At 45.0% G+C, this 9678-nt stretch overlaps 1 pseudogene; it reads left to right on the top strand.

Annotated features, from left to right (window-relative positions):
- Positions 1-7005: 7005 nt before the first annotated feature.
- Positions 7006-7821, top strand: LOC112630220 (annotated as a pseudogene).
- Positions 7822-9678: the final 1857 nt, after the last annotated feature.

Here is a 9678-nt window from a genome sequence, read left to right on the forward strand (position 1 = left end):
CAGCCCTACATGATAGAATCAGATCTGCCTGTTTAGTGACAGCCTCTTTTGTGACAACACCCTGTAAACAGCCTCAAGATGGAGAATATGAGACTTTTTCTTAATAGTTTTCTCTCATTTCTTAACCATAAGGTCATCTTTGGTGAGCTAGTATAAGGCAGCTGGACTCTACTTTCTAAACCCAGCATGTCACTTTTTTCCTGAAAGAGTTTTGTTGTAGCAGTGTGAAAATGGACTAATACATTACAACATACAAGTTACAGCCTTCCGGGCCGGGCGCGGTGGCTCAAGCCTGTAATCCCAGCACTTTGGGAGGCCGAGACGGGCGGATCACGAGGTCAGGAGATCGAGACCATCCTGGCCTGACACGGTGAAACCCCGTCTCTACTAAAAAATACAAAAACTAGCCGGGCGAGATGGCGGGCGCCTGTAGTCCCAGCTACTCGGGAGGCTGAGGCAGGAGAATAGCGGGAACCCGGGAGGCGGAGCTTGCAGTGAGCTGAGATCCGGCCACTGCACTCCAGCCTGGGCAACAGAGCGACACTCCGTCTCAAAAAAAAACAAAAAAAAAAACAAAAAAAAAAAAAACAAGTTACAGCCTTCCCATTCCCCCCCCCTTTTTTTGCAGCCTAATTTGTTTTATGGAAGAGAAACTAAGAAACTAAATGGGAGGAAATACTTTACATACAGGCTTCTCTGATACTTGGTCAAGATAAAAAGTTAAAATGGGCTTCTATATGTTTGATGGAGGAAAAGACAAAATAGAGATGGCACATAATTGATTACCCTTCTAATGCAAGTGTCTCTTAATATTAGGCTTTTCTTAGCTGAGGCTGAACTCTCCCCTGCCAGTCCAAGTACCCCATAAGAACACAGACTCCTTCCAGTTCTGGTGAGGTGTGCAACATGTTATTAATTTATTCTAGTTTTCCAGAGTTATCTAGTGTCCGGGCATCATCTTCTCCCTGCCCTTCAAGTCCTGTCTTACATACATACCCCACTCTCAAAAACACCTGAGCTTCACCAGAACAACATGCGGCAGGGCCTCTTATCAGCTGGCAAAGTTGAATGTTTGCCCTCTCTGGGAAGTGACAGATGATAATAGGGACACTATACAGGTATACGGACCCTTTTCTATGTCTGAGTTAGCCATATGCAAGGAAAAACTAAAACAGCTTTCAGAGGTTCCAGGAAAATTTGTAGACAAATTTGAGAGGCTAATCTTGATGTATGATCTGACCAGGCAAGATTTGCATATATTTATGCTCACCTGCTGCATGGTAGAAAAGCAGTGTATTACGGGAGTGGCTAGAGCACAAGCTAACAGGGTGGCAGCCTGCAACTAGGGACCTGACACCTATCAAGTAGGAGGCACAGCAGTGCCTGACTAGGACCCAAAAGGGAACTAGAATCTAGAAAAGAGATTCTAATCTAGAATTAGGAAGAAAGTGGGATATAGAGAGAAAAAATTATGATCATTTGACTCCTTGAAGGAATCAAAAAAAGTGTGATAAAGCTTTTTGATTTTTACGAAGTCTGGAAAATTACTCAGGGAAAAGATGAAAACCTAGCCTTATTACAAGGGTGGATAATTTAGACTTTGAGGGAATACACTAACACTGACCCTGACTCCAAGAAGGGACAGGCATTGCTAGGAGTTTATTTTATAGCCCAGTCTGCTTCTGATATCTGCAGGAAGCCGCCAAAAGCAGCTTTAGCCTTCCAGACTCCTGTGGATCAGATTTTAGACTTGGATTCTGCAGTTTTCCATCACAGGAATAGGGCAGAGAAAACATAAAATAAAGCAAATCTCCCAAGAGGCCCAGCTTCTAGCTGAAGCCTTGCGCTCTCCACCATTTCAGAGGCAGCCCCTTAACCCCTGGCCCTCGCAGAGGAAGTGAGAAGGTAAAAGTCCCAATCTGTGCCTCTGGGCCACTGTGCCTTGGACATCAACCAATGTGCCTTCTGTAAGAAGGTCGGCCACTGCCGAAGGAAATGCACTGTGCTTCCAAGGGAGTCATCACCAGAGCCCAGCAGACTCAAAAGTGGTAGGGCATAATACTTCCTACCTCGGCTCCCATTGGACTGTTAGCTATCGAGAGATGGAGGAGCCTCAGGTGACTCTTGAAGTGGCAGGTAGGAGCATTAACTTCTTATTAGGTGTGGGAGCAGATGACTGTGTCCTGATTCAATACAAGGGGCTCCTGTCTTCTCATGATGGCCAAGTCCAAAAACACTGCTTTTCGCATCTTCTAAGTTGTCTTCCAGGGGCTCTGGGTTTCTCATCTGCCTTTTTAGTACTGTCTGAATGCCTGACCTCTTACTGGGGAGAGGTTTATTGACTCAGACCAAGTGATGGTCACCCTCACAGATCATAAAGCATAGAAAATGTTACTTTTGATCCTGACCCCTCAGGGGAAAAAAAAAGTTAAGAATGAGCTGTCACATTTACCACCTGAGATGTTGTCTCAAGTAAATCTTGAGGTTTGGGCCACACAGGCTCTGGGAAACGCACTAAACCCCTCCCCCATTCAAATCCAACTTGAGCCTCATGCTCCTCACCCTCGAGGATTTTTTATGTCTCAAAAATAAATAAACCAGCAGATCCCATGAGGCTTATTCACTGTCACAAGAACAGCATGGGAAAGACCCATCCCCTGATTCAATTACCTCCCACTGGGCCCCTCCCACGATATATGGGAATTATGGGAGCTACAATTCAAGATAAGATTTGACTGTGGACACAGCCAAAGCACATCACAGGTTATGAAACAAATTTATTTAGGAGGCCAGACTTAAGAGAGATGAATCCCTTGACCATCCCAAGGAAGAGTGGTTAACGGAGGCAAGTTGTTTTATGCATCAGGAAAACAGGAGGGCTAGATATGCTATTATTAGTCAGCACAAGAGAATCGAGGCACAAGCCTTGCTGGCCTCTACCTCAGCTCAAAAAGCTGAGTTAATTGAACTTACTAGGCCCCTGCAGTTGGGAAAGGAATTGAAAGTTAAATACTTTACCTTTAACTCCTTGACAATACATTTTAGGGCAAGAAGCATGAGGGGAAATTCAACCCCTTATTGGCAAATTCTTGCCTATGAGTTACCAAGGTCGTGAGAGTCTCCTTACAATACTCCCACATCACCAGATGAAAAGCCTAATGGCATGAGTTACTAAGGCCGTGAGAGTCTCCTTACAATACTTGCACGTCACCAGATGAAAAGCCTAATGGCATGAGTTACTAAGGCCATGAGAGTCTCCTTACAATACTCGCACGTCACCAGATGAAAAGCCTAATGGTATGAGTTACTAAGGCCATGAGAGTCTCCTTACAATACTTGCATGTCACCAGATGAAAAGCCTAATGGCTTGAGTTACAATACTCACACATTACCAGCTCCCAAATTCTTGCAGTGTGAATTACTAAGGCCGTGAGAATCTCCTTACAATACTCACATGTCACCAGATGAAAAGCCTAATGGCAAGTACAGATTTGTCAGAAACCTTAGAGCATTAATAAATGCAGTTTTCTCCATACACCTCATTGTCCCCAATACTTACCAAGTCCCAGGGGATGCAAGCTGGTTTACACTCTTAAGTCTGAAAGACACATTTTTCTGTCTCTCAATGCTTCCAGATTCATAATATGTTTGCCTTTGAATGACTCACCCAGATACACATTCAGCCTAAAAACTAACCTGAACAGTCATCTCCGAAGGGTTCTGGGATAGTCCCCACTTATTTGAAAATGCTCTAGCTAAGGACTTAAGAAATCTACAGTTGGAAAGAGACACAATTATTAATATGTAGGTGACTTGCTCATTGCTAGCCCAACTAAGTAAGACTCATATTATAGTACTGTTAAGTTGGTAAATTTCCTGGGAACTTGCAGATACAGGGTATCACCATACAGGGCTCAGATTTTGACTCAAAGACTTAAATATTTGGAATCTATCTTAACCTCTAGAACTGATCAACATCCCTAGAAGATAAAAAAAGCTATTTTAGTCATCCAAGGATCCCAGTCCAACGAATGACTGTGGGCTTTTTTAGGAAATGTCTGGGTACTGCTGCTTATGGGTGCCCAGATTTGGACATGTAGCCAAGCCTTTATATGATATACTAAAGGGAAAGATTTACAGCTCCTAGAATGTCATTAGAACTGCAAACAAACCTTCAATACTCTCAAGGAGAAATTGGGCTCTGCTGCAGCCGCGGTAGTCCCCAGGTTGGATGAACCATTTTTTATCTATGTGGCCAAAAAGCAAGTCATAGGCCTTGGGTAATCTTGTCCCAAAACTGGGGGACATTCCAAGGCCAGTAGCCTAATTTTCTAAGCAGATAGACCAGGTGGCCTCAGGGTGGCCTTGATGTCTTAGAGCTATTGCTGCGACCACTTTTCTAGTAGGCGAAGCTAATAAACTAACATTAGAACAGCACCTACAGGTTTTTGACCCCACAACAAGGGATGGTGGTCCTAGAAGCTAACGGGCACCAGTGGATAATAGGAGAATATTTATGAAAGTATCAGGCCTTATTGCTAGACACTCCAGATACAACCCTTAAAGCCTGCCAAACCATAAATGCAGCTACTTATCTGCCAGAGTCCAAAGGTGCTCCCAGCGTTTTGGGCATACAGGTTGTATTAGTCTGTTCTCATGCTGCTAATAAAGACATATCTGAGGCTGGGTAATTTATAAAGAAAAGGGGTTTAGTTGACTCACAGTTGCACATGGTCAGGGAGGCCTCACACTCATGGCAGAAGGCAAATGAGGAGCAAAGTCACATCTCTTACACGGCAGCAGGCAAAGGAGCTTGTGTAGGGAAACTCCCCTTTATAAAACCATCAGCTGTAATCCCAGCACTTTGGGAGGCCAAGGCAGTGGATGACCTGAGGTGAGGAGATTGAGGCCAGCCTGGCCAACATGGTGAAACCCTGTCTATACGAAAAGTACAAAAATTAGACAGCCATGATGGTGGGTGCCTATAATCCCAGCTACTCAGGAGACTGAGACAGGAGAATCTCTTGAACCCAGGAGTCAGAGGTTGCAGTCAGCCGAGATCATGCTACTGCACTCCAGCCTGAGCAACGGAGCAAGACTACGTCTCAAAAATAAATAAATAAATAAACCATCTGATCTCATGAGGCTTATTCACTGTCACAAGAACAGCATGGGAAAGACCCATCCTCTGATTCGATTTCCTCCCACTGGGTCCCTCCAATGATATATGGGAATTATGGGAGCTACAATTCAAGATAAGATTCGACTGTGGACACAGCCAAAGCATGTCACAGGTTATGAAACAAATTTATTCTAGCAGGCCAGACTTAAGAGAGATGAATCCCTTGATCATCCCAAGGAAGAGTGGTTAACAGATCCAAGTTGTTTTATGCATCGGGAAAACAGGAGGGCTAGATATGCTATTATTAGTCAGCACAAGAGAGTCAAGGCACAAGCCTTGCTGGCCTCTACCTCAGCTCAAAAATCTGAGTTAATTGAACTTACCAGGCCCCTGCAGTTGGGAAAGGATTTAAAAGTTAACATTTACGCTGATTCCAAGTATGATTTTTTAGTGCTTCATGCTTATGCTGCAGTTTGGAATGGGTAGGGACTCCTGACCCCCAAGGGCTTTTCCATACAACATCATTCAGATTTTGAGCTTGTTAGAATGCTGCTTTGCTGCCAAAAAGTGACTATAATTAATTGCAGAGGACATCAAAAGAGAGACCGACCATGTAAAAGGAAATGCCCTTGTAGATGCCACAGCCAAGGCCCCTACACAGAAAGGGCCAATGAAGCTTATGGGCATGCTGGTCAGCATACATAGAACTGGGTCAGAATACTCTGAAGAACAAAAATGGGCCAGGGATTGCATTTCAGTCCAGGGCCCCTCTGGCTAGCTGAAGGATGGTAATAAATTACTAATGCCAAGTACCAATCGTAGGAATATAATTCAGCACTTTCATGATTCTTTTCACCCTAGAAGGGATTGTTTCTGTTAATGTCTCATTTGTTTATGGGGTAAATCTTTTCAAGACACTAAAACAGGTGTCTCAGCACCGAGAGCTCTGTGCCTGACATGACCCAAACGGCCAGCAATTTTCTCCTTCTCCAGTTAAACCTGTCCAAAATTGAGGAACCTCTCCAGGTGAGAACTGGCAACTCTAATTTACTCAGATGCCTTTCTGCAGGAGATTCAAATATTTGCTAATGATACCTTCACTGGTTAGATCGAGGCATTCCCCACCCCACCTGAAAAATGTTTACCAGAAGAAATAACTCCTCAGTTTCGGAAATCTAAAAGCCTGCAAAGTGACAAGGGCCCATCTTTCACAGCAGGTGTATCCCAACACCTATCCTCAGCTTGAAGAATCCAATATGACCTTCACTCTGCGTGGAGACCGTGGTCCTCTGGAAAGGTGAAAGGGCTAATCCTACTCTAAACAAGACTCTAGCTAAATCAGAGGCCTATCTCTAACACCCATAGCTTACTGCAGGTTTGAACTGCTCCAAAGTAAAACTTATAATGAAGTCCTGTTGAGTTAACATGCGGAAGACCTTTCCTAACCACAGATCTCCTAATAGATGAAAAGACTCATCGATTACAAAAATATGTCCTCAATCTAGGACAGGTGCAAGGCACTCTGTGAGTATGGAAACAAGAGTTTTCCCCTCCCACATGGGAGGAAAATTCAGTTTCAGGTCAGCTAGGGATTTAGTCTTAGTAAAGACATGGAAGGAAGTTCTCCAGCTGACCAGCTTTCCCCAACGTGGAAAGGACCACAGCAGGGACACCTGAGCTCCCCAACAGACGTTCAACGCCAAGGGATGCACAGGTGGGTACACCTGTGTGGAAGTCAAGCTGCTGCTTATTCTGGGAGCCCAATCCGAGGCTGGGGGAGGTGGGCGCGGGGCTATTTCAGCGTTGGCAGAGGGCGGGCTGGGTCACTGCGCGTCTGCTCCTCCTCCTCGCGTCTCTCCTGACGCCCTGATCCCGCCTTAGCCATGAGGGAGATCGTGCTCACGCAGGCCGGGCAGTGCGGGAACCAGATCGGCGCCAAGGTTGGCAGCCGGGGCTCTGAGGGCCCAGCTCGGGCCTGCGGGTGGCCAGGGAAGATGTTGGCAGGGGCGGGGGCGGGGGCGGGGGCGGGGGCGGGGGCGGGTCCCTGCCGGGGACGCGGTGGGACTGGGCGGCTGGCGAGGCGGCCGGGGTGGACCCAGGGACACGGTGGCCTAGGGATGGGGGTGCGGATGAGGGTGGGGGTGGGAGAGGGGCTGGGGCGCCCCCGTGACTGGCCCTGGCCTGTCCGGCCCCTCCCGTCTCGCAGTTCTGGGAGGTGATCTCTGACGAACACGCCATCGACTCCGCGGGCACCTACCACGGGGACAGCCGCCTGCAGCTGGAGCGCATCGACGTGTACTACAACGAGGCCTGCGGTGAGACCCCGACCTTCCCCACCGCCCTCCTGGGAACGCGGCCCTCCCCTCGCTCATGCCCTCCCGCCCCTCTCAGGTGGCAGGTACGTGCCCCGCGCTGTGCTGGTGGATCTGGAGCCGGGCACCTTGGACTCTGTGCGCTCGGGGCCCTTTGGGCAGATCTTCAGGCCGGACAACTTCATCTTCGGTGAGCTGTGGGTGAGGACTGGGGTGCGGCTTCTTAGCCAGGGCCACTCAAAATCTAGGAGTGCCCCAAGGTCATGGCCGTGGGAACCGTGGATCCAGGGCCCCTGAACACCCTCCTATCCTCCCAGTCGCTCCATCTGCCTCCTAAAGGGGCTTTGGGAGGAAGGCAGGTGTCTCCTCAAGGTGAGGAGCTACTGATGTCAACTCCCTGCAGGGAGCTGAGCTGGGGCCATGGCTACTGCCTTCCCAGAAAATGGGCAGGAGCCACCTGCAGGGAGGTCTGTCAGCCTGTCTCAGGTTTGACTCCTGACTTAATTTCTANACACTCAAAAAACTGGGTGTAGAAGAAGTATATTTTGACATAATAAAAGTCATCTATTACAGACCCACAGCTAGTATCATACTGAATGGGTGAAAACTGAAAGCCTGTCCTCCAAGATCTAAAGAATGACAAGGATGCCCACTATCACCACTGTTATTCAGCATAGTACTGGAAGTCCTAGCTAGAGCAATCAGACAAGATAAAGATATAAACAGCATCCACATTAGAAAGAAAGCAGTGAAATTATCCTTGTTTGCAGATTATATAATCTTATATTTGGAAGAACATAAAGACTCCACAAAAAAAAAACTATTAGAACTTATAAACAAATTCAGTAAAGTTGCAGAATACAAAATCAGCTTACAAAAATCAGTAGCATTTCCATATGCTAACAGTGAACAATTTGAAAAAGAAATAAAAAGTAAGTCCATTTACAATAACCACAAATAAAATTAAATACCTGAGATTAACTAAAGAAATGAAAGATCTCTATAAGTAAAACTATTAAACAGTGATGAAAGAAATTGAAGAGGGCACCAAAAAATGGGAAGATATTCCAGGTTCGTTGATTGGAAGGATTGATATTGTTAAAAAGTCCATACTACCCAAAGCAATCTACAGATTCAATGCAGTCCTTCTCAAAATACCAATGACATGTCTTACAGAAATAGAAAAAACAATTCTAAAATCTATATGGAACCACAAAAGACCCAGAATAGCCAAAGTTACCCTAAGTAAAGGAACAAAACTAGAGAAATCACATTACTTGACTTTAAATTATGCTGCAGAAGTATAGTAAGCAAAACAGCAGGGTACTGGCATTAAAACAGACACATAGATCAATGGGATAGAATAGAGAGCTAAGAAAAAAATCCATACACAACAGTGAACTCATTTTTGACAAAGGTGCCAAGGAAAAGACAGTCTCTTCAATAGATGGTGCTGAGAAAACTGGATATCCATATGCAGAAGAATGAAATTAGACCCCTGTTTCTCACCATATACAAAAATCAAATCAAAATGGATTAAAGTCATAAATATAGAACTTCATACTGTGAAACTACTACAAGAAAACATTGGGGAAACTTTCCAGGTCATTGATCTGGGCAAAGATTTCCTGAGTAATACCCCACAAACACATGGGACCAAAATAAAAATGGATAAATAGGATTACATCAAGTTAAGAAACTTCTACACAGCAAAGGAAACAATTGCCAAGGTGAAGTGACAACCCACAGAATGGGAGAAAATATTTGCAAGCTACCCATATGACAAGGGAGTAATATTCAGAATATATAAGGAGTTCAAACAACTCTATAGGAAAAAAAACCTAATAATCCAATTTAAAAATGGGCAAAATATTCGAATAGACACTTCTCAAAAGAAGACATACAAACAGCAAGCAGGCATATGAAAAGCTGCTCAACATCATTATCATCAGAGAAATGCAAATAAAAACTACAATGAGATATTATCTCACCCCAGTTAAAATGGCTTATATTCAAAAGACAGGCAATAACAAATGTTAACAAGGATGTGGAGAAAAGGGAGCCTTTCTACACTGTCGGTAGGAATGTAAATTAGTGCAATCACTATAGAAAACAGTGTGGAGATTCCTCAAAAAACTAAAAATAGAGCTACCATATGATCCAGCAATCTCATTGCTAGGTATATACCCAAAAGAAAGGAAATCAGTATATGGGATCTGCACTTGCATGTTTATTGCAGCACTG

The sequence above is a fragment of the Theropithecus gelada genome, chromosome 8 (assembly GCF_003255815.1).
Source record: "Theropithecus gelada isolate Dixy chromosome 8, Tgel_1.0, whole genome shotgun sequence".
Classification (NCBI taxonomy): Eukaryota; Metazoa; Chordata; class Mammalia; order Primates; family Cercopithecidae; genus Theropithecus; species Theropithecus gelada.